This window comes from Procambarus clarkii, chromosome 37 (assembly GCF_040958095.1).
Source record: "Procambarus clarkii isolate CNS0578487 chromosome 37, FALCON_Pclarkii_2.0, whole genome shotgun sequence".
Taxonomy (NCBI): domain Eukaryota; kingdom Metazoa; phylum Arthropoda; class Malacostraca; order Decapoda; family Cambaridae; genus Procambarus; species Procambarus clarkii.
The window spans coordinates 28800323-28824832 of record NC_091186.1 but is presented as its reverse complement, the minus strand read 5'-3'; the positions used below and the strand labels follow the sequence as shown (position 1 = coordinate 28824832).

Genomic DNA, 24510 nt, shown 5'->3' with positions numbered 1-24510 from the left:
TCCCCCACACAAGGGGCACAGATACACAGTACTGGCGCATTTGAGGACACCGTGCCCGAACTTCCAACACTTATTGCATAGTCTAGGAGAGGGAATGTACTCCTGAACGGAGCATCTGGCACAGCAAGAATATTAGAGGGCGGAAGGGCCCTACTATCAAAGGTGATTTTTACAACTCAAAGGGGCCGACGTCGACGACCACGAGGGGGTCGAGTAAACGTGTCCACCTGGAGGACAGAATGGCCTTGGGCTTCGAGGATATATTTAATATCCTCATGGCAATCTTTGAGGTCCAGAACACCAGTTGCAACATGGTGTGGGAGAACAGTGCCAACACTGGCATTTAACCAAGCGTTCTTGGAGACCCGAACAGGGGTCTCTCCAATGCAGGATAAAGCGGCTAAGCTAGTAGCTGCATCCTGAGAAATAGCAGCGACGACACATGTACCGTAACTGGTGGAGTTAAAAGTAACAGAGGCATCTTTATGGAGGGAGAAATTGTCAGGAGTGGAATCCAGATGGTGGAGATCGAAGTATTTATCCCACGTAGCCGGACCAAACAAGGTGTTGTAAGTACTATTACGGGAAGGGATCGTGCGAGTGCGGCCGTGGCGGGAATGGCGTTGAGAACCCCCGGAGTTCATGGGGGTAAAAGGTGCAGTAGTCACAATGAGAGACGAAGCTGTGCCAGGGGACGAGGTGGTCACCACTGGGGGCTGGGGACTCAACCCTACCACAGAGGAGGGAGGGGAGCTGAGGGGAGTAGTCAGGTCGTCGGGGCCCAATGCAGCAGGGGCTACCGGGCCTGGTCTTTCAACAGTCCGACTCGGGGATTTGGTTGCCCACCCCACGAGCCTGAGAAAGTACAAGGGAAACATTATCAGGTAGAGAAATAGAAACAATTGAACTCAAGCTACAAGAATCATACAAAACCCAGGAGAGGCAAGAGAGCAAAAGGCCATCAGTGAAATAGAGAGAAATCCGAAATATTTTTTCTCCTATGCAAAATCAAGATCAAAAACCACATCTAGTATCGGTCCCCTGCTAAAGGGAGATGGAACTTTCACCGATGACAACAAAGAAATTAGCGAGTTACTGAGGAAGCAGTACGACTGTTTTCAGCGAGCCATTAAATGCACTAAAGATTGATAACCCAAATGAATTTTTCATGGATATGATACCAACATCAAATCATATATCAGACGTCGCCCTATCCCCACTAGATTTTGAAGAAGCCATAAACAGTATGCCTATGCACTCTGCACCAGGCCCGGATTCTTGGAACTCCATATTCATCAAGAACTGTAAAAAACCACTATCGCAGGCCCTTCACATTCTGTGGAGACAAAGCCTAGATACTGGCGTTATCCCTGACATACTAAAATCAGCAGAGATAGCACCACTCCATAAAGGAGGAAATAAGGCAGAGGCAAAAAATTACAGACCGATAGCACTAACATCGCACATCATAAAAATTTTTGAGAGTGCTAAGAAGTAAGATCACAAAATACATGGAATCACAGCATCTCCATAACCCCGGACAACATGGTTTCAAAACAGGGCGCTCTTGCCTGTCGCAGTTGCTGGACCACTATGATATGGCATTAGATGCTATGGAAGACAAACAAAACGCTGATGTAATTTACACAGATTTTGCAAAAGCTTTTGATAAATGTGACCATGGCGTTATTGCACATAAAATGCGTTCAAAAGGAATTACCGGGAAAATAGGCAGATGGATCTACAATTTCCTGACTAACAGAACCCAATGTGTAACAGTCAACAAAATAAAATCCAGCCCATCAACCGTGAAGAGCTCAGTCCCCCAGGGTACTGTGCTTGCTCCAGTACTTTCTCATCCTCATATCGGACATAGACCAGAACAACCTATAGCACTATCATCCTTTGCAGATGACACTAGGATTTTCATGAGAGTTGGCAACAGAGGACACGGCAAACCTCCAATCAGATGTAGATCAGGTCTTTCTATGGGCTACAGAAAATACGGTGTTTAACGAGGATAAGTTCCAGCTCATGCGCTACGGAAAAATTGAAAATATAAAAACAGAAACCACGTACAAAACTCGGGCAAATCATAACAGAACGAAAAGGCAATGTAAAGCATCTGGGTGTACTCATGTCGGAAGACCTTACCTTTAAAGAACACAAAGTAGCCGTCACAACTGCAAGAAAAATGACAGGTTGGATAACAAGAACTTTTCACACTAGAGATGCTATACCGATGATACTTTTCAAAACGCTTGTGCTCTCTAGAGTGGAGTACTGCTGCACAATGACAGCCCCTTTCAAAGCTGGAGAAATTGCTGACCTAGAGAGCGTGCAGAGATCCTTTACTGCTAGAATCCACTTGGTAAAACATCTAAATTACTGGGACCGACTAAAGAGCCTAAATCTGTACTCTTGAGCGCAGGCGGGAGAGATACATAATTTACAAGTGGAAAATAATTGAGGGGCTGGTCCCAAACCTGCACACAGAAATGCCACGAGACCAGAAGACATGGCAGGATGTGCAGAATACCCCCGTTGAAAAGCAGAGGTGCAACAGGTACTCTGAGAGAACTATCAACATCAGAGGCCCGAGACTGTTCAACACGCTTCCACTACACATAAGGGGCATAACTGGCAAACCCCTCACAGTGTTCAAGAGAACTGGATAAGCACCTCCAAAGGATACCTGATCAACCAGGCTGTGACTCATACGTCAGGCTGCGAGCAGCCGCGTCTAACAGCCTGGTTGATCAGTCCAGCAACCAGGAGGCCTGGTCGACAACCGGGCCGCGGGGACACAAAGCCCCGGAAGCACCTCTAGGTAGGTAGCCATGAAAACGAGGGAAAACTTTCATTCACGAATGTGCCCCCACACCCTCCATGGAGCCACAATTAGAGGCAGGACACCCAACAAGAAGCCATCACTGATCTTGCCGGGGCCCGTCAGGGGTGCGTCGCGAGTATACGCCCCACAAACGCCACCTTAAGAACTGCGAGTCCGTCGAGAGCGGGTTCAGTGACGAAAGGAGGCTTGACAATAAAAGGGTCCCCTCGCTCAAGACGTTGGGTACTACAGTTCTACGGGTGCAAGAGTATGCCTCCTCAAACACCCGGGCGTCAAAACAAAAGGTCGAAAGAATCAAAACAGGCAAAAGGTCGGCAGGAAATGACAATTTGATAGAAGAGGGAAGGGGGGGGGGAGAAAAATGAAACACGAGGAAAAGGAAAAGGGGTCTGGCAAAATTGGGAAAGGCAGCAGCAGGAGCATAAGGCTGCAAAAGGACAGAGGACTGACCTATGGAGCATCACAATCCAGCAGCTGCCCACCAAGCCCCCTCACGGCGACAATGAGCCAGACAGTGAGGGGGCACTGTGGTAAAAGTCACTCGCAGATTACTTAGGCAGCGGCACTTAAGTCACTCTAGGTCACTTACAGATCTCAATTTGTCACCAGGGGTTACCTGATACCAGTCTGTTTCGCTCTGGTGATTTGTCACTGTAGAAGGATTCTAAACAACAGTCACGATCGCGATTCTGGGCGATCGTGAATCGCCCAGAATCCATCAATATCTAGTTGTAGAAGGAAAGGGAATTTCAATCTTAATCTCTCAAACAATTGCAGACTTCATTATGAATGACAATTATGAATGACAAGTCAGAAATCCAAGTTAGGAATTAACTCTAGGGAAACTAAAAAAAAAAAAAAAAAAAAAAGTATGAATGGCTTCAGTAGTAACACCTGCTAGGTCATTGAAGGCAACATTGGTATGGCTGAGAACCTAACCATAATTTGATTATCTTATACAGTGCTTAGGGGTCAGGGAGCCCCTCTAATAGTCCTAAAATAAATTATTATTTTACAGTATAACCCAATCATAAATTGGTCATCAAACTGTCAACATTTTCTATTCCACTAATCATTTACATGAACATTAAGTCTTTATATATGGAGTACTTCAAATATTTATTAAGCACACTACACCTATGCAATATCTTGCAAGAAATTTCTGAATATTAGTAAATATCAAAACCTTGCCATAAACTTTTTACTTGAGGGGGGGGTGGGGGGTGGGAAAATTGTTAACAATTAAAACTTTATTTCATAAAATACATAGTTGTTCTGCTAGATTTTTTGCAGGTTTGATAAAATTGCTGGAGTTCATGCATCTTCATTGCTGGAGTCCTCTCTCTATCTCGTGTAAATAATGGGTCCGTTTGCTGTTCTGATAAGATGTGCTGGAACCCTGAAAACAAATTAAAATAATTCTTTATCTAAAAAATATTACATATAGACAGCCAAGTACTTTTCATACACCACTTATTCAGATATTAATTTTGGATTTAAATAAAGTTAATGATAAACTGCCCATCCAAAAATACTGTTAAATGTAAAGATGTTATTTTCTAGATAAGTCCAGGAGGCTCCCTGGAGCTACCAGTCTAATATGGGATTCATTAGACCGGGACAATATATTCTAAGGAGTTCAGCCTACCAGTGACTACAAGCCAGAACCTGGCCCCCCTCAGAGGCACAGGGAGCAATGGTCCTGGAAAACCCTCTTAACATTTGTAGTGCTTCAAAACTTTGACAAAGCCTGGCAAGAAGTGACTCAAAGAACCCTGATCTCTGACTGGAGAAAATTGTGGCCTGAATGTGTGCCAGAACTAGACTGAGGGGGTTTGAGCTTTTAAATAAAGAGCCTATTGTTGAGGAAATTGTTACTCTGGGCCAGAAAATGGACTTGGAATTTGATGGTGCTGATGTGGAGGAGTTGATGGAAGAACACAACAAAGAACTGACCACCGAAGAACTCCAAGCCCTTCAAAAGGAGCAGCAACAAGAGGCAGCTGAGGATATTTCTTCAGGAGGATGATGAGGCAGAGAATATCCCTTCCTCAACAATTAGAAAGTGGTGTAGGATGTGGGAAGAAATGCAAACTTTTGTTGAAACGACTTACCCACAGAAAGCTGTAGTAGGCTGTTGCATTAATATTTTCAATGACAATGTGATGCCTCAATACAGACAGGTGTGGCAAAGAAGGGAAAAACAATCTTCAGTGGAACGTCTCCTTGTGAGAAAATCGAGCAGTGAGCCACAACCAGGTCTTGGTGGTATGCAGGCAAATCGTGCCAGAGTGCACTCCAGAGAGGTCTTCACTGCCTGATGGAAGGGGACTCCCCTTCCAAACAGTAACACCTCTCCTCCTCACCCTCTTCCATACGCCAACAGGAGTCAGAGAGAGTAAGTAATAAATTGAATATACTTTTGTAGTGAAGATTTAGGTGAATTAGGTATAAAATTTACTTGGAAGTGAAGTTTTTGGGAGTCAGGAACGGATTAATTCATTTCCCATTATTTCTTATGGGGAAATTCGCTTCAGTTTATGAATTTTCAGGTTACGAACCGTCTCCAGGAACGAATTAAATTTGTAAACCGAGGTACCCCTGTATTCAAGATATATTGTTGCCTAGAGGTTATATTAATTTATGTTTGGATAGGTTGGGTTTAGTTATGTTTGGGTAGGTTGGTTATTAGGTTAGGTAGGTACAGGAGGCTTATATGCCAGCAAACCGCTTGGACCGTTGACTTGCTATGGCATTGCCAGCTTATTTTCATCTAATTTCATTATTAAATGATACCTTTTATATAATGAATAAATATATCATATTTATTCATTATTAACAATGCTAGGAAGCTTTGTGCAGCTTTGAGTAAGTTTGGGTAGCTTTGGGTAATTAGACAGACCCCCCCCTCTTGTGGACACCTGGCTGCCACACGTAACACCGCAGAGGACACCATAAAGGCAGACACTGCTTGGAAAGTGAGGCCAGAGAAGATGTCTGCCCTGGTTCGCATTAGCTGACAAGCTGGAGTACTAGGTAGCCAGCGCGGGGGGGGGGGGGGGAAGGTTGTGCGGACAACCTGCGCAACTACAAGGTATGGTGTGTGAGGTTTGCTTGTTTTCCTTGGGACTGGAGGGAATTCTGCCTCTTTGTTCAGTTTTTGGTTGCAATTTTCTTACCATGTAGGGCCTGTTTTGTTATGCCTACCTTTCTGGGTGCCTAACTCTGGTCGATGGCAGATAAGGAAAATTCCCAACCACAGGGATTTTCCAGGGCCAATGCTCCCTGTGCCTCTCTGAGGGGGGGCCAGGTTCTGGCTCGTGGTCCCTGGTAGGCTGAACTCCTTAGATTAATGCCCAGGTCTAATGATTCACATATTAGCCCGATAGCTCCAGGGAGCCAAAGGGGCTCCCCACAGAAAATCAACATTGAATGTAATGAAACTAATACTAGCTTCGTCAATTCTGTACCCCAAACCCTTTATCCTGCAAGTTTGGGTTAGGCTAGCCCAAAGCATCTGGCCTTCAACCTCTGAACAAATAAACAAAGACATTCTTGTAGGTACAAATTTATAGTACAAGAGAATGTTTGTCAATTCAAGATGATTTATCTTACCTTGCTGGCCATATCCTCGAGAAACGCTCTCAAATATGAGAGAGTTATGCTCCCGCTCTACATCTCCTCCTGGGTTGTTGACGCCGTACCTGATACATCATCCATTGTTTCGACACCCATGAGGTCGATGAAGAGCAATGAGCCTGAAATCAATGAAAAACAATATATATATAATGATAGGTAAAACAGAACATATGGATGTGTCAGCCTCTGTTAAGCCTGCTTAAGATCCTAAAATAATGTGGTGATTATAAGAATTAACTCCAGTGCTGCGCTGCTTTTATTGTGACAAATTGGTGGTGCGCCAAAAATGAAGTGTTCTTTATAAAAAAAATTGGATATTTGTTAAAATCCCTTCCCTGAACATGTATATGTAAAAAAACCCAGTGTTCAATGTAATGGAAACCCTATTTTCTTGGCGAGCCCCAGAGGCTCCCTGAAGCTATCCAAACTGACGTGCCGTATTATGTTGCTTGTTGTTGGTGGTGGTGGTTTAACAACACGACTCTGCTGCTCCTCCAATTTTGTCAGCTGCTCCTTGAGCCATCAGCTACCCACAGATGATTTAACATCTTTAGAAGGCAGAAAAGTACACAGTGACCCAAATGTGATTGAAACTAACGGCTAGACCAACCCATAATATCCCATTTCAACTTCACTAACGTGTTGCTCCCTGGAGGAAGTGTGCTGCCCGATGCTCATTGTTTCCACCTCTCAGAGTTTTTCCATTTATTCTGCTACCATGCACACCAAAATGAAGTCTGTGAAGGTCAAGAAGAAACCACACCTATCAGGAATAATCCAGGGGGCCGTCTAATTACCCAAAGCTACCCAAAGCCACCCAAAGCTCCCTGACATTATGCTAGTAATGAATAAATATGATATATTTACTCATTATAATGTTGGTGCTGAATGTAGAACATGGAAAAACATTTATACTTTGAAAAAGTATCATTTCATAACAAAATTAGATGAAAATAAGCTGCTGGTGACGCCAAAGCAAGTCGATGGTCCAAGTGAAGATGTTTGTTTTGAGGCGCTTACCTTTCTGGGTGCCTGTCCTGATCGATGGCAGATATAGAATGCTCCAAAATCACATGTGCATATCTATAGGCCATTGCACCTCGTGTCTCTCTGAGGGGGGGCCAGGTTCTGGTCGTGGTCCACGGTAGGCCTAGAACTCCACCTACATCGACTGATACCAAAGTTAGGAATATCCATATCAGCCTGAATAGCTCCGGGGAGAGCCAAAGTGGCTCCCCCCAGAAAATATAAAAAAAGAATTCTTACCTTGGGCAATGGCAGAGTCCACTTGTAGTTTCGTCAGTGTGGCTCCTTGACGATTGCAGATTCAGCCTTGTAGAAGCCCTTTTAATATTTTTTTTAAATGCCTCTATTTTTTTCCATGCACTCGTCGAAGCCAGTTATCTTAATTTTCTGAAAAATATTGACAGAAGTTCAGTTAACTAATAATAAAGTGCAAAAAACAGCATTTAATGTAATGAGATGACTATTTCTGAGCGAGTCCAGGTGGTTCCCTGAAGCTATGTTGATATAGTGCCAAATTAATAGGTGCCATCATTTGCAGAGTTCTTTTTGACATGTGGGGACGACGAGCCAGAACCTGGCCCTTCCAGAGAGGAGGCCAGGTTCCAAGGGGGTCAGAGGCACATGGAGCAGTGGTACTATGATAAAATTTGTGAGGTTTCATTATTTCTGCAACTACTCGAGACGCACCCAGAAAGTCAGCGAGAAAAACCAGACCACTGCTGGCTAGAAATGAGACAGCAGCTTCAAAACTGCCAAAATAAATCCAAGAAACGCCTACCAATGAATCATGATGTCTAGGGCCGGGATGGTGTTCTGCCTTTTTTAACCCTTAGACCACGCAATACATATATAGACGATGGGAGTAGCTTTACCAAACCTGCACAATATATATATAGACGATTGAGGCTCTAGCACACGATTTTAAATGCCTTGTGAGGGATAGGGGCAGCTTTAGTCCAGCCATGACTGATAGTTAACAGACACCACCTAGAAAAACACTGGGCAACATTCCTGGGTGGGAGAGCCTCAGTACTAACTGAGCCGCCAAGGCTAGCGCATGCAGCATGAGCTCACAGCACCCCTGTTCAGCTTGTGACCACAGCAGTGCCTAAAAATGTCAAAATATATATGTACATGCTATTATTTAGCAATGATAGTATTACAGAAGACCCCTGTGATAAAACTGACCAGGATTCTGATAATAGCAGGATTGTGGAGATATTTAGCGCTGTGCTCCATGGTGGGAGGAGTAATGCTGAAAGAGGGAGGGAGGTGGCATCATCTTCTGACTGTGTACTCACCTAGTTGTTGTTGTGGGGGTTGAACTTTGGCTCTTTCAGCCTACCTCTCAACTGCCAATCAGCTGTAACTAACTACTAACTAATTTCTTTTTTTCCCTCCAAACCCCTCCCCCCAGGAAGCAGCTCCATAACAGCTGTTTAACTCCCAGGTACCTATTTACTGCTAGGTAACAGGAGCATCAGGGTGAAAGAAACTTTGCCCATTTGTTTCTGCTTGGTCCAGGAATCAAACTCGGGCCACAGAATTAAAAGTATTGCACGCTGTCTGCTCAGCTACCAGACCCCCCCCACCTGTGTGGTCACCTTTTATTGACTAAACTTACCATACCAGCTTAGTGGTTCGCTATAGTGAACACAAATGTAGATACTTGTATATAACGTGTGTATAGTGTAATAACAGCAATAGGAGTATGGTTGGGAGCTGCCATTTTGGTGAGGGAAGGGTGTCATATACATGTCATGTTATGTACTGGTGGCCACTATGGTCTTTGGGCACCATACCAGCTTATTTGTACAGGTATGGTGAATAAAACGTGTAGATATAAAACATAAATGTGTGTATATAGTGTAATAACACCACAAACTATTGTTGGAGGAGAAATATTAGTGCATCTGGCCTTGAACCAGCGAGGGTGGCAGCCACCAGCTGACTGAGAGTAGCTACGTCTCTTATTGCCTGAACTCACCATACAAGCTTAGATGTACAGTTATGGTGAACAAAACATGTAGATACTTATATATAATGTCTGTGTATAGTGAATAAAAGCAAACACAGTATGGTGGGAGGAGCATGTTGGTGAGTGAGGTGAGGGAGTGGCTGATGAATGGTGGCCATTCTTTGCTGCTTTTTGACTCAATACCAACTTAGTGGTTCGTTATGGTGAACAAAACATGCAAATACTTATATATAACATGTGTATATAGTATAATAACAAACTGTTTATTGTTTTTTGAACATAATATGAATCACTAAGAAGAAGGATGGGGGAATCAGGCCCATTACCATTGGCAACACCCCTCCAACTAGAAAAAATAGTTTAAAGCCAAATGGATTGAACACAGAGTAATGACATAATAATGAATAGACATAAGGTTTTTGAACAGGAAGATCCTGTGTAACAAATCTACTTACTTTTTATGAGAGAGCCACAGATATACTACAGGAAAGAGGTGATTGGGTATACTGTGTCTATCTGTACTTAAAAAACAGGTTTTGATAGAATCTCACACAAGAGGCTGTTCTGGAAACAAACATGGAGGGGTGACAGGGGGACTTCTGACATGGATGAAATTTTTTTTTAACTGACAAGACAGATGAGAGCAGTAATCAGAGACAATGTATCTGCCTGGAGGAGTGTTACTAGTGGAGTAACACAGGGTTCAGTTCTCACACCAATAATGCTCATCGTCTACATAAACGATCTACCAGAAGGAATACAGAATTATGTTAACTTGTTTATGGATGATGCTAAGATACTGGTGAAGATAGGAGATACAGACTATTGTAATGCTCTTCAAATTGATCTAGATAGTGCTTGGAGCATCAAGTGGCAAATGGAATTCTATGTGAATAAATACCATATTATGCAATGTGGAATCAGAGAAAATAGACCACACACAACTTACAAATTATGTGGAAAGGAATTACAGAACTAATAAAGAACGAGACCTAGGGTGGTTTTGGATAGTAAGCTGTCGCCAGAAGAACACAAAGAACATTGTGAGAGGAGTGCATGCATTGCTTGCTTCTAATTACATGTACAGTATATAGATGGTGAAATACTAAAGAAACTGTTCATTACTTTTGTGAGGCCAAACTTGAATATGTAGCAGTTGTATGGTGCACAAGTGTCAAGAAGCACATAAATAAACTGGAAAAGGTGCAACGGCATGCTACAAAAAGGCTTCCGGAACTGAAAAACACTAGTTACAGACGAGAGACGCACAATCAATAAAAAACTCAAGTATCCCAGTGGGGATACCTTTTGACTTGCTTGCAAATTATTTAAATCTTTGCATTTACTGCCCGTTGTCAAGTTGTTGATACTGGAATGATAGACCTCTCCCAAGGTGAAGGAGAGGTCTATATTGGCCTGAAAAAGAAAATATAATTAACCACTGCACTGTACAGAGCGCCTTAATGAGCCCAAACAGGGGTGCGCAGAGTGCAGTATGGCATTTTAAGGTACTGTATAGGGAATTGATTCAAAACTCCCGCTGCAACACTGGGCTCACATCCTGTGTCTCAGGACTCCAGTAAAAGGACACCATTTGGAAAAAAAAAATCATCAGCATCAGTACAGGCTGTGAGCAACCCGTCCTCTTAAAAATAACGTCACTTTAGCTCGTATGCACTATGGTCAAACTTGGACGTACAGTAATTTGAAATGAAATACGTCATTTAAAACAGAACAGTACGTCACAAAAGTGACGTACTGTTCCGTTTTCTGTTTGAGTCGTCTGCCCGACTCGGTAAGGTTAGAATAGGAGACTTAACGTTTTTTGTAACGTTTTTGAAACTTTATGAGAATTTCCTGCCCACCTAACCTATCAGAGGACCCTTAACTTGTTAAAAAAAAAATCCTAAATTTATTCATATTTTTTTCATTTTCAAATTACAATGGGGCCTCGACTTAAGATGCTAATCCGTTCCCAGAGACGGATCGTAACTTGAAATATCGTAAGTCGAAGCGATTTTTCCCATAAGAAATAGAGGGAATTGAATTAATCCGTTCCCCACCCTCCAAAATATTCACATACAAATACATTTTATACTGAATACAATGTTTTTTCTAACTACAATACAGTACCTAAGTTGATCTTACCTTTATGGAGGGCTCTTGATGGCATATGGAAGATGGTGATGGGGGGGGGGGGAGGAGGAGAGGTATTACTGTTTGGAAGGGGAGTCCCCTTCCATTATCACATCAGGCAGTGATGTTTTCTCTGGGGTACTCTCTCTCCTACGTTTTGCCTGAATACCACTAGGACCTGGTTGTGGTTCAGTGCTTGTTTGTCTCGCTACAAATTTGTCAAGAGACATTTGTTTTTCCATTCTTTTTAACGTTAGTCGGTAATGATGCATCACAGTGTTATTGAATAGGTTAAGACAACGACATACTGCAGCTTTATTTGGGCGAGTTGTTTCAGCAAAGGTTTGCAATTCTTCCCATATTGCACACATTTTCTTAATTTTTGAGGAAGAAACATCCTCTACTGGCACATCCTTCCCTGAAGAAATTTCCTCAGCTGCTCCTTTTGAAGGGCTTGGAGTTCTTCGGTGGTCAGTTCTTCGTTGTGTTCTTCCACCAACTCCTCAACATCAGTACCATCCAACTCCAAACCCAATTGCCGACCCAGAGAAACAATTTCCTCAACGAGAGGCACTTCAGGTTCAGGCTCAAACCCCTCAAAGTCTCGTTCTGCAACACATTCAGGCCACAGTTTTCTCCAGCCAGAGATCATGGTTCTTACAGTCACTTCTTGCCAGGCTTTGTCAACAAGTTTTAAAGCACTATAAATGTTAAAATGGTGTTTCCAGAACTCTTTGAGGGTGAGGTTTGTGGCATCTGTCACTTTGACATCTCTGGAAAAGTGCCCTTTCATAAAGTTTCTTAAAATTGGCAATGATTTTCTGGTCCATAGGCTGAAGTAGAGGAGTGGTGTTGGGAGAAAGGAACTTTATTGTAAGAAACTTAAATTCCTCATCCAATGAATCTTCCAAGCCTGGAGGATGGGCAGGAGCATTATCGAGGAGAAGCAGGGCCTTGAGTGGCAAACTGTTCTTCTGCAAATATTTTTTGATGGCAGGGCGCACCACCATATTCACCCACTCCGTAAAAAATTGCCTAGTCACCCATGCCTTAGACTTCCACATCACACACATTTTGTGTTTCTGCACATTATATTTTTTGAAAACCCTTGGATTTTCGGAATGATACACAAGCAAGGGTTTAATTTTCAAATCGCCACTCGCATTACCACACAACACAAGAGTAAACCGATCTTTCATAGGCTTGTGTCCAGGCAATGACTTCTACTTGGTAATGTATGTTTTCTTTGGCAATCTTTTCCAGAATAGCCCTGTCTTGTCACAATTAAACACTTGTTGTGGTAGGTATGCCTCCCTCTGCACAAAATCTTTAAATTTGCCCATGAATCTTTCAGCCGCTGGTTTGTCTGAGCTGGCAGCCTCCCCATGCCTCAACACTATGAATTCCACTTCTTTTTCTAAATTTCTCAAACCATCCCCTGCTCGCCTTAAACTCTTTCACTTCTGCATCACTCGTTCCAGGGGTTTTCTTTAAAAGGTCTTCATGCAATTTTCTTGCCTTTTCACAAATGATGGCCTCCAAAATGCTATCACCTGCTAACTCCTTGTTGTGTATCCAAATTAATAATAACTGTTCAACATCCTCAAGTTTTGTGTTCTATGTTTCGTGATTATTGATACGCCTTTTGCCACTTTAGCACTCATAATGTCATTTTTCTTAGCCAGTATGGTGGATATCGTTGACAGATTTGTTGTACTGCCTAGCCAGTTCACCTACCCGCATACCATCTTCGTATTTACGAATGATCGTGTTTCTGCTCTATGGTCATTCTTACATGGGATCTCATATGTTGAGCCTTACCACTGACTTTCCTGGGACTCGTGGCACGATACATAATAATTATACATGTTGGTCCAGAATGTTGGTCTTTTAGATAGAGCTAGTATATACAAAGCCTAAAGCCACTAATACGCACAGTGTTTCACACAAGATACTGAAACTTAAGACTTCGGGAACTTAGACTAAAACTTAACCACTGTACTGCTCGGGCTTGAAATACACCACCTCCCCTGTGTGCAGGAAATAAGTTCTTTCCAAAAAATTATTTTCTCTTATACAGTGGGGCCTCGACTTATAATGGTAATCCGGTCCCAGAGACTGATTAGTCTCTGGGAACGTCGAAGCGAAGTCGAAGTGATTTTTCCCATAAGAAATAAAGGGAATTTAATTAATCCGTTCCCCACCCTCAGAATTAACTTACAAATACATTTTATACTGAATAATGTTTTTTTTATAACTACAATACAGGACATAAGTTTATCTTACCTTTATGGAGGTCTCTTGATGGCGTATGGAAGATGGTGATGAGGGGGGAGGAGGAGAGGTGTTACTGTTTGGAAGGGGAGTCCCCTTCCATCATAACATCAGGCAGTGATGACTTTTCTGGGGTACTCTCTCTCCTACGTTTGCCTGAATACCACTAGGTGATGGACTTTGGTGATGTTTTATAAGAGCCCAGGTTTCCTAGAGGTGTAAATGTGTGTGTCACCGGTTGGTAGGTGTGGAGGCTGTGTGCAAGGTTCCAGGTTTGGGATTGTGAGCCATAGGGTAGCCAGAGCCCACTTGGAGGTTATTTTACTACAGCATGACCTTGAGTTGTAAGGAATTCACATTGTTGAATATATATTATCGTGTGTCTTATGCAAATAAATTTGTGTCTTTGTACTAGGCTGTTTTCCATACTCCTTAATTTCCCCTAGGCTCCAGTAACCATTTGGAATGGGGAATAGATGTTATCTAGGGAAATAAATTCCCCTAGACAACATTTAAAGGTCCACCACCGCCAAATTCTTGACAGACCTCCGAGACACAGGTGTGACAAAATTCTTTGACACAAACCATGACACTGTACATGATTTTTTTTTTAAATGGCATCTGTTTACAAGAGCCCTGAGGAAGCCGATGTAAAGCCCATGTAGCTGCAGGAGTTTTGAATCATACGCTATACCTATAAGATCCCTGAAACGCGTTGCGCACCACCCATCAAACGCCTACTGGCACGTTGCACAGTTCAGTCGTTAAAACTAATTTAGATCAAAGCATAAATTGAATTGAAAAAGGGAAAAAAGAATGATAATTATATGATGGATGGAACAGCAGAAATTTAAACAGAACAGTAGAAGTAATTTTAACTGAATAAACAGAAGACCACAATTAAATTTGACATGATTGGGAAGGTCATTCCACATTCTGGGACCCTTGATTTGCAGAGGGATCTTGTCTACCAGACAAATTAACCTTGAACGGATTAAATGCATAAACGAAGGTACAGTACCAGTGTACAGTGGCACCTCGACTTACGATTGCCCCTACTTACAATAATTTCGAGTTACGATGTAAATTTCATCGAAAAATGCGACTCGACATCCGATGGCGTCGTCGACTTCCGATATTTGTTGGTACACATTCGCGTCGACCGAGCGCGTGGTTCCCCGTCACGCGGTCAGACCTGCCTCAGTTTACTACAGCTGCCCGCTTAGTGACGATCGCCCCTATAAGAAATTCCTCGTTTGTGGTGATTTTTTGCATTTTGAACATTAAAGTAATTATTATATATCACACCATGAGTCCCAGGAAAGTCAGTGGTAAAGCTCAACATATGAAAACCCATGTAAGGATGACCATAGAGCAGAAACAAGAGTACAGAATGTCTCTTCCTCAACAATTAAATAAATGTCCGCAGCATGGGAAGAATTGCAAACCTTTGCTGAAACGACTCACCCAAATCAAGCTGCAGTAGGTTGTTGCCTTAACCTATTCAATGACACTGCGATGCATCATTACAGACAAATGTTAAAACGAAGGGAAAAACAAATGTGTCTTGACAAATTTGTAGTGAGACAAACAAGCACTGAACCACAACCAGGTCCTAGTGGTATTCAGGCAAAACGTAGGAGAGAGAGTACCCCAGAGAAAACATCACTGCCTGATGTGATAATGGAAGGGGACTCCCCTTCCAAACAGTAATACCTCTCTCTCCTCCTCCCCCACCCCCCCCATCATCCATACGCCCTCAAGAGCCCTCCATAAAGGTAAGATCAACTTAGGTACTGTATTGTAGTTAGAAAAAAACATTGTATTCAGTATAAAATGTATTTATGTTAATATTTTGGAGGGTGGGGAACGGATTAATTCAAATCCCTTTATTTCTTATGGGAAAAATCACTTCGACTTACAATATTTCGAGTTACGATCCATCTTTGGGAACGGATTAGCATCGTAAGTCGAGGCCCCATTGTATATAATTGTTATAATATACTCTACAAGTGAAATCAGGATTAGCTAGCTAATACAGTACAGTATTTAAGAAAAACTTACAGTTTCTTCTTCTTCCTTTAATTTTAGCAGCCCTTGAAGTGCTTCTTTTTGTAGGGTTTCAATAGTGGTGCTTTTTCCAGCACCACTCTGGCCATAGGCTAAAATGATAGTATGTTTGCCATACTTCACTTCATGAACTATATTTTTAATTTCACTTTTTAAAGCCTCTTAAATTTTCTCGAACTGGAAACTCTCTGCCAGTTCATATTGTGTTCCTGTAAAACAATTTAGAAATATATTAATCACAGTTAAAAAATCCAGCATTGAATGTAATGAAACGCCAATTTCTAGGCGAGCTCCAGTGGTTTGCTGAAGCTACTATTTCTAATGTGTCATACTATTAGGTGTTGTCATTTGCATGGTTCTATTGGCCTATAAGGGACCATAAGCCAGAACCTGGCCTCCTCAAAGAGGCACAGTGAACGGTGGCAAATATGCCTTCAAACAAGACCACAGCCTCAAGAATCGAGGGTTTTATTAGCATGTTAAGGGATTTAAACAAGGGAGCCGAGTGTTGTCTGAAAGCAGAGTTTGTTATTATTCTGATGGCAGATTTTTTGCTAGGTAATGATGGGCTTTAGGTGGTTTGCAGTGGTTGACCCCCCACGCATAGATACCATAAGTAAGATAGGGATAGATTAAAATGCATAATATAGTGAGAGGAGAGCAGAGTTAGAAACATAATATCTAATTTTGGAAAGTATACCAACTGTTTTAGAGACTTTCTTAGTTATGTGTTGAATGTGGGTGCTGAAGTTGAGTCTCTTGTTAAGTAGACTTTTTTTAATTCATTATTCAAAACATTATTTAGTGTATGTGGGGTTGGGGTCTGAATAGATGAGGATAGTATCATCAGCAAACAATATAGGTTTAAGAATATTAGAAACATTAAGCAGATCATTGATATATATAAGAAATAGAAGAGGTTCCAAGATGCTGCCCTGTGGCACTCGAACAGTTATTGGTAGAGTGGAAGAGGTTGTATCATTGATGGCTACACGTTGGTGTATGTCACTAAGTAAGTAAGTAATTATCAAAAGAAGGCACCAAACCGGGAAGGCTATGTAGCACCATCAAAGACGCAAAATAATCAGAGGGCGCTAAATATCACCAAGGATGCCAATACGAGAACAAAAACGCATAAGGCGAACGATATCAAAAGTATCAGAGTCGCCAAGAATTCTATCGAGGGACAGGTGACCGCGAGGGGCGGTCGGAAAGCAAGACATACGCTCGTCCTGGAAGTCAGGACATTCAAGAAGGACATGCACGACCGTAAGAGGGACAATGCAACTAGGACAATAAGGAGCAGGGCGGCGCTCCATCAAGTGACCATGGGTTAAGCGAGTATGGCCAATACGCAACCTCGCCAGAGCTGTTTCCCACCGCCGGTTACGGTGGAAGGAGGACTGCCACGGGGAAACAACATTTAAGAGTACGTAGCTTGTTACCAGTAACAGACAACCAAGAAGCCTGCCAACGGGTAAGGACTGAGGAATGGATAACCGGGTAAAAGTCGGAATACGGAATGCCCTTACGAGAGATGGGACAAGAGCGGACAGCTTCCTTGGCGGCAGCATCCGCACGCTCATTTAAAGACACACCAATATGGCTGGGAACCCAACAAAACTCAACCGACTTAAATTTACTGTGAACGAGAAACAGCCAATGCTGGATCTCGACAACCACTGGATGAACTGGATTAAAGGACCCGAGAGCCATGAGGGCACTACGAGAGTCAACAACAACTACAAAGGAAGACTGACAACGAGAAAGTAGGAGACGAAGAGCATAGAGAATAGCATAAAGTTCCGCTGTAAAGATGCTAGTCTCCGGAGGCAAGCGACACATATAAGTGCGATCAGGAAAAACAACAGAGTAGCCAACACCGTCCGCTGACTTAGACCCATCGGTGAAGACAGAAACGGAGCGGGAGTGAGAAGAAAAGTGCTCGAGGAAAAGGCGTTTTAGAACCGTAGGAGGGGTAAAAGCTTTAGTGATACGGGTCAAGGATGTACAAAACCGCGGAAGAGGGACCCTCCACGGGGGCAAAGAAGGAACAACACGAGGAGAAACATCAGAAATACGAACGGAAAGAGAATCCTGCAGGCGAGATAACCGGACAGAAAGAGGGAGGTGGTGAAGAGGAACAGGAACCGCAGGAGGGGTAAAAGTTAAAGCACGACAGAGGCGAGAGGAAGGATGTTGCAAGGACCGCGCAAGATAGCGAAGACAGTAGCGATCACGGCGGTCCTGGAGAGACAGGAAGCCAGTGTCAACATACAAGCTAAGGACGGGAGTCGAACGAAAGGCACCAGAATTGAGGCGCAACCCAGTATGGTGCAAAGCATCAAGACGGCGAAGAGTAGAAGGAGAAGCAGACGAGTAAGCAGGGCAACCATAATCGAGCTTAGACAGGACGAGAGAGGAATGTAAAGCAAGGAGAGTGCGCCTATCTGCCCCCCAAGAAGTATGGGACAAGACCCGAAGGAGGGTAAGGGCCTTAGAGCACTCAACACGGAGGTAAGAGATATGGGGAGACCAAGACAAACGAGTGTCAAGGAATAACCCCAAAAGCTTCGCGGAATCTTTGTATTCAAGGGGATGACCATAAAGTGACAAAGAGGGACGAAGAACAACCCGTTTCCGCGTAAATGTCATGGCACAAGTCTTAGAAGTAGAGAACTTGAAGCCATGATCAGTGGCCCAAGACGACACGGCATCAATTGCAAGTTGAAGCCGGCGTTGAAGGAGAGGCGAATCATCACCCTGACAACAAAGGGTAAGATCATCGACATAGAGAGCGGAGAAGACACCAGAAGGAAGAGAGGAAAGAAGACCATTGAGGGCAACCAGAAAAAGAGTAGTGCTCAGAACACTACCCTGGGGCACACCTTCGTATTGCTGAAAAGAGGGAGAGAGAGCGGTACCAAGGCGCACCCGAAAGGAACGACGAGAGAGGAAGCTGCGGAGAAAGAGAGGGAGATGACCACGAAGGCCAAAAGAATGAAGTTGAGATAGGATATGATAACGCCAAGGTGTCGTAAGCCTTTTCCAGGTCAAAAAGGACGGCAACAACGGAGGTCTTCGCAGCAAAAGCAGTACGAATATAGACCTCCAAGTTCACCAGGACATCTGTCGTGCTGCGGCACTTGCGGAAACCAAATTGAGAAGGGGAGAGGAGGTGATGGTGTTCCAGGAACCACATCAGACGAACGTTAACCATACGTTCAAAGAGTTTGCAGACACAACTTGTGAGAGCAATAGGGCGAAAGTCCTTAGGGGAAGTACCCAGAGACCCCGGTTTGCGAACAGGGAGGACAACGGCATCGAGCCAGTCCTCAGGGACTGACGACGACTCCCAGATCCGATTATACAGACTCAGTAAATACTGAGACGTGCTCAGAGGGAGATGGCGAAGCATCTCGATGAATACCATCGGAGCCCGCCGCCGTAGAACCGCAGAGGGCCAGGGCAGAACGAAGTTCAGAGAGAGAAGGGATCATTATAGGGAAGCTGAAGACGAGTGCAGAAATCTAAAGGACGAGACTCAAGGACAGGTTTACGAAGAAGGAAAGATTGGGGAAGATGAAGACCAGAGCTAACAGAAGAAAAGTGGGAACCCAGTTCGGAAGCGACCTGCAACGGGTCCGCCACAAGAGTATCATGGAGGTGAAGGACCGGTGAAACATCGGGAACGAACTTACCCGCTATCTTGCGGATACGTTTCCAGATCTGGGCCAGAGGGGTTTCGGACGTAATTGTTGAGACATAAGATGCCCAACATTCACGTTTAGCCGTACGGATGGCCCTACGGGCCACCGCACTCGCTTTCCGAAAGAAAAGAAAAGAATCGGTCGTCTGCCTACGGCGGTGCCTCTTCCAGGCTGCACGCTTACAGTGGACAGCCCGAGCACAGTCCGCATTCCACCAGGGAACGCACTTCCGTGGACCCCGAGAGGAAGAGCGAGGAATAGAGCGGAGGGCAGCGTTGAAGACAGTGTCATGAAAAAGGAGGAGAGCGCGAGAGAGAAGCAGAAGGGAGAGGTCAGAGAGAGCAGCACTGAGGGTAAATAGGGTCCAGTCTGCCTTAGCAAACTGCCACCTAGGGAAAGAGAGGGAAGGGCGAAAAGAGAAAAAGGAAACAAGGATGGGGAAATGATCACTCCCATGGAGGTCATCAAGAACCTGCCACGTGAAATCTAAGTAAAGAGAAGAAGAGCAGAGAGAAAGATCAAGACAAGAAAGGGTGCGAGTCCGAGAGTCCAAATGAGTGGGCTCACCAGAATTCAGAAGAGACAGGGAAGAAGATAGGAGAAACGGCTCAAGGAGGCGACCCCGGGTATTCGTCAGAACGTCACCCCAAAGAGAATGACGACAATTGAAGTCACCCAGCAGGAGCACAGGCTCCGGCAAGGAGTCTAGGAGGTGTTTCAAATCAGGAAGAGAGAGCGGGACACTCGGGGGGAGATAAATGGAACAAACTGTGTACCATTTCCCCACAAAGATACGAGCAGCAGAACAATGGAGAGGCGAAGGAAAAAGTAAAGGAACAAAGGGAACATCTGCACGAATCAAGAGAGCAGAAGAATTAGAAGCCCCAGCAATGGCTGGGGGGGGGGGAGAGAAAGGAATAGCCACGAAAACGACCAGGACGAGCACCAAGCATTGGCTCCTGGAGACAGACACAAAGGGGCGAAAACCGCGAAATCAGAAGTTGGAGTTCGAGGAAATTGGCGTAATAACCTCGAACGTTCCATTGAAGAATGGACAACGACGAGAAGAGAAAGGAAACAAAGGCGAAAGAGCAACAGAGCACGTTAAAGAATATCAGGGTCGGGATCAGGGTCAGCAAAGTCAGGGTTAGGGGGCATGGGTAAACTGAGCAAAGACGGAGGGAAGGAAACGGGAGAACAGATCAGAGGTGGCGGGCGGGGGTCCGGAGGAGGAGGAGGAAGAGGAGGAGACAACGGAGAGGAGCAGGCAAGGACAGCAGTAGGAAGAGGGGGAGTAGAAAGAGGGGAGCGCACCCCAGCAAGAGCAGCAACCGAAAGGGAAGCAGGGGCCAAAGAAACCTCCATAGCAGGAACAGGGGGCGCAACCACTGAAACGGGAGGGGAAGGAGCAACAGAGCCAGAAGTAGGAGCTAAGGAAGAAAGCGAAGCCTTCTTACCCGCCGGGGAAGAGGAAGGAGAGGAGCCAGGCTTACGCTTCTGACTTAAAGAGACAGGTGTCCCAGCAACTACGTACCGGGCAACGGATTCCAGTGTCTCAACAGGAGAAGCCGAACGAGAGCACACACGACGGCCGTTAGGAGAGCGATGGACATCCGCCTGCACCGACAGGCGGCAGGGAGAGCCGATAGATGGAGGAAGAGGATGGGAAGGAGGATCGGAGGGGGACGAGGAAGAAGACACAGGAGACATGACAGACCGGGTTGAAAGAAGGGGAACCCCAGACAGAGGACCAGAGGGGGACCCCTCGGGAAAGAACTCAAAGGAACAGAGGAGGGGGCAGTGGGCGTATCAGGGTCCAAGGCCCGGAAACGGTTGAGAGTCTGAGGAAGGGGGAAGGACGAGGAGAGGAAGAGCGCAACACGCGAGCATAAGAGATGTTAGTATAAGGCGGGAGCCGGCGAACCTGGCGCCTCGCCTCAGGAAAAGACAAACGCTCCCGGTGCTTCAGGTTAAGGACGGCCGCCTCAAGCTTGTAATGGACACAGGCACGGGAGAACGTAGGATGAGCCTCACCGCAGTTGAGGCAGCGAGCTTGGGGAGAAGTGCACTCCGACTTAGAGTGACCTTCACTCCCACACAAAGGACAGAGAGACAGTCCCAGAGCAGCGGAGGGCACCATGCCCAAACCTCCAGCACTTATTACAAAGTCGAGGAGAAGGAATATACTCTTGGACAGAGCACCTAGCACCAGCAAGAATGACAGAGGATGGAAGGGTCCTACCATCAAAGGTGATCTTCACAACGCGAAGGGGTTGACGGCGACGACCACGAGGGGGACGAGTAAACGAGTCAACCTGGAGGACAGAATGGCCTTGGGCATCAAGGATATGCCGAATATCATCGTGGCAATCCTGCAGATTCCGAACACCGGTTGCAACATGGGGTGGGAGGAGAATAGTGCCAACACTGGAATGCATCTGAACGTTCTTGGAGACCCGAACAGGGATCTCGCCAAGGCAAGATAAGGCAGCCAAGCGGGAAGCCGCATCCTGAGAAGGAGCAGCAACGACACGTGTACCGAGACGAGTGGGGTTGAAAGTAACACACGCATCCACGGAATCTACAAGATGCCGATGGAGGGAGAAATCGTCAGGAGGCGCAGAATCAAGAGGGAGGAGATCAAAGTATTTGGCCCATGAAGCAGGACCAAACAAGGCCTGATACGCATCAGCACGGGAAGGAATCTAGCGAGTGCGGTTGGGGCGCGAACGGCGTTGAGAACCCCTAGAGAGAGAGGGGTCAAAAGGCGCAGTAGTCACAACGAAAGACTTAGCCACACCAGGGGACGAAGTGGTCACCACCGGGGGCTGGAGGCTCGACCCAACCTCAGAGGAGGGAGGGGAGCTGGGGGAAGAAGTCAGGACGGTCAAAGGAGGAGCAAGGTCGGGGCCCAACGCAGCGGGAGCTACAGAGCCAGGTCTTCCAATACAGGCCGACTCGGGGGCTTGGTCGCCCACCCCACGAGCCTGAGAGGGTACAACGGAAACATTCAACGACGTAGAGACGAAAGGTGACAAATTCATCCACGAATGTGCCCCCATGCCCACCATGGAGCCACAATTAGAGGCAGGACACCCAACAGGAAGCTATCGCCGATCATGCCGGGGCCCCTAGGGGTGCGTCGTGAGTATACGCCCCACAAACGCCACCTTAAGAACCGTCAGTCCGTCGAGATCGGGTTCAGCGACGAAAGGGGGATTGACAATAAAAGGTTCCCCTCGCTCGAGACGTCGGGTACTACAGTTCTACGGGTGCAAGAGTATGCCTCCTCAAGCACCCAGGCGTCAAAATAGAAGAAGTCCAAAGAAATAATCCAAAACAAGCAAAAGGTCGGCAGGAAACGACAAGCAGATAGGAGAAGAGGGGGAGAAAAACGAAACATAAGGAAAAGGAAAAGCGATCCGGCACAATTGGAGAAGACAGCAGCAGGAGTGCAAGGCCAGAAAAGGACAGAGGACTGCCCAACGGAGCATCACACTCCGGCAGCCGTCCACCAAGCCCCCTCACGACGCCAACGGGCCGGAAGGGGAGGGGGTGTATGTCACTAAGTTGGGATCGGATATAGTCCAGGGCAAGGCTTTGGATTCCATAATGCTGGAGTTTAAGAGGTAGTTGTGATTAACAGTATCTTCTGATATCATGGTTGTTGTATTGAGTAATTATCCTGCTGCATTATTCCTTTAAATGATCCTCATATTTTGCTTCAGTGAACCAATGTGTAACCCTGGAATGTTGCCTAATTTTTTTTTTTTTTTTCTTTTTTTTTTGAGATATATACAAGAGTTGTTACATTCTTGTACAGCCACTAGTACGCGTAGCGTTTCGGGCAAGTCCTTAATCCTATGGTCCCTGGAATACGATCCCCTGCCGCGAAGAATTTTTTTCATCCAAGTGCACATTTTACTGTTGCGTTAAACAGAGGGTACAGTTAAGGAATTGTGCCCAGTAAATCCTCCCCGGCCAGGATACGAACCCATGACATAGCGCTCGCGGAACGCCAGGCGAGTGTCCTACCACTACACCACGGAGACTGTACCTGGGTACATACTAATGTACCTAGTAATCCTTTCATTGTTGTGTATTGTTATTATTGTGTATTATTCTAATCTGCTTTTGTGTCAAAAGTTCTTGCAATGTTCCTGTAAACATTTTTGACAGTTTGCTGTAATTATTCCACTTAAAATTATCTGTACCTGTATAGTAAGGCTGAAATGTACCTGTAAAATTTGTCAATTTTGCTGTGAATTGTCTAAAATTACCTGTTAGTTTAGGGATTTGCCTGAAACTCTATGCGTGCTAGTGGCTTTACAAGAATGTATGTATGAAAAACTTTAATGCTCTGTACTCTCATAAACCCAATGTACCTTCTTGTATATAAATAAATAAACGTTCCGGGTCTCAGAAATTCTTCCCTATCAATTTTATCGATTCCTGTTACTATTTTGTACGTAGTGATTATATCGCCCCTTTTTTTTCTATCTTCTAGTTTTTGCACATTTAATGCCTCTAACTTCTCATAGCTCTTGTCCTTCAGTTCTGGGAGCCATTTAGTGATATGTCTTTGCACCTTTTCCAGTTTGTTAATATGCTTCTTAAGATATGGGTACCTACCTACCTTGAGGTGCTTCCGAGCTTAGCGTCCCCGCGGCCTGGTCGTCGACCAGGACTCCTGGTTGCTGGACTGATCAACCAGGCTGTTTGACACGGCTGCGAGCAGCCTGACGTATGAGTCACAGCCTGGTTGAACAGGTATCCTTTAGAGGTACTTTTTGTACCGTTGCAGGGTACCATACAACCGCTGC

General features: G+C 44.9%; 1 long non-coding RNA gene across 2 annotated transcripts in view; it reads right to left on the bottom strand.

Annotated features, from left to right (window-relative positions):
* Positions 1-4159: 4159 nt before the first annotated feature.
* Positions 4160-24510, bottom strand: part of LOC138372088 (uncharacterized) — a 304998-nt gene continuing 284647 nt past the window's right edge. The window contains exons 4-7 of one of the 2 annotated variants that reach the window (XR_011230710.1): positions 10803-10913; positions 7760-7906; positions 6470-6612; positions 4160-4253 (exon numbers count right to left, since the gene is read on the bottom strand). This is a non-coding gene — a long non-coding RNA (uncharacterized lncRNA). The remainder of the gene's footprint in view (positions 4254-6469; positions 6613-7759; positions 7907-10802; positions 10914-24510) is intronic. The other variant, XR_011230711.1, reaches the window with a different exon arrangement.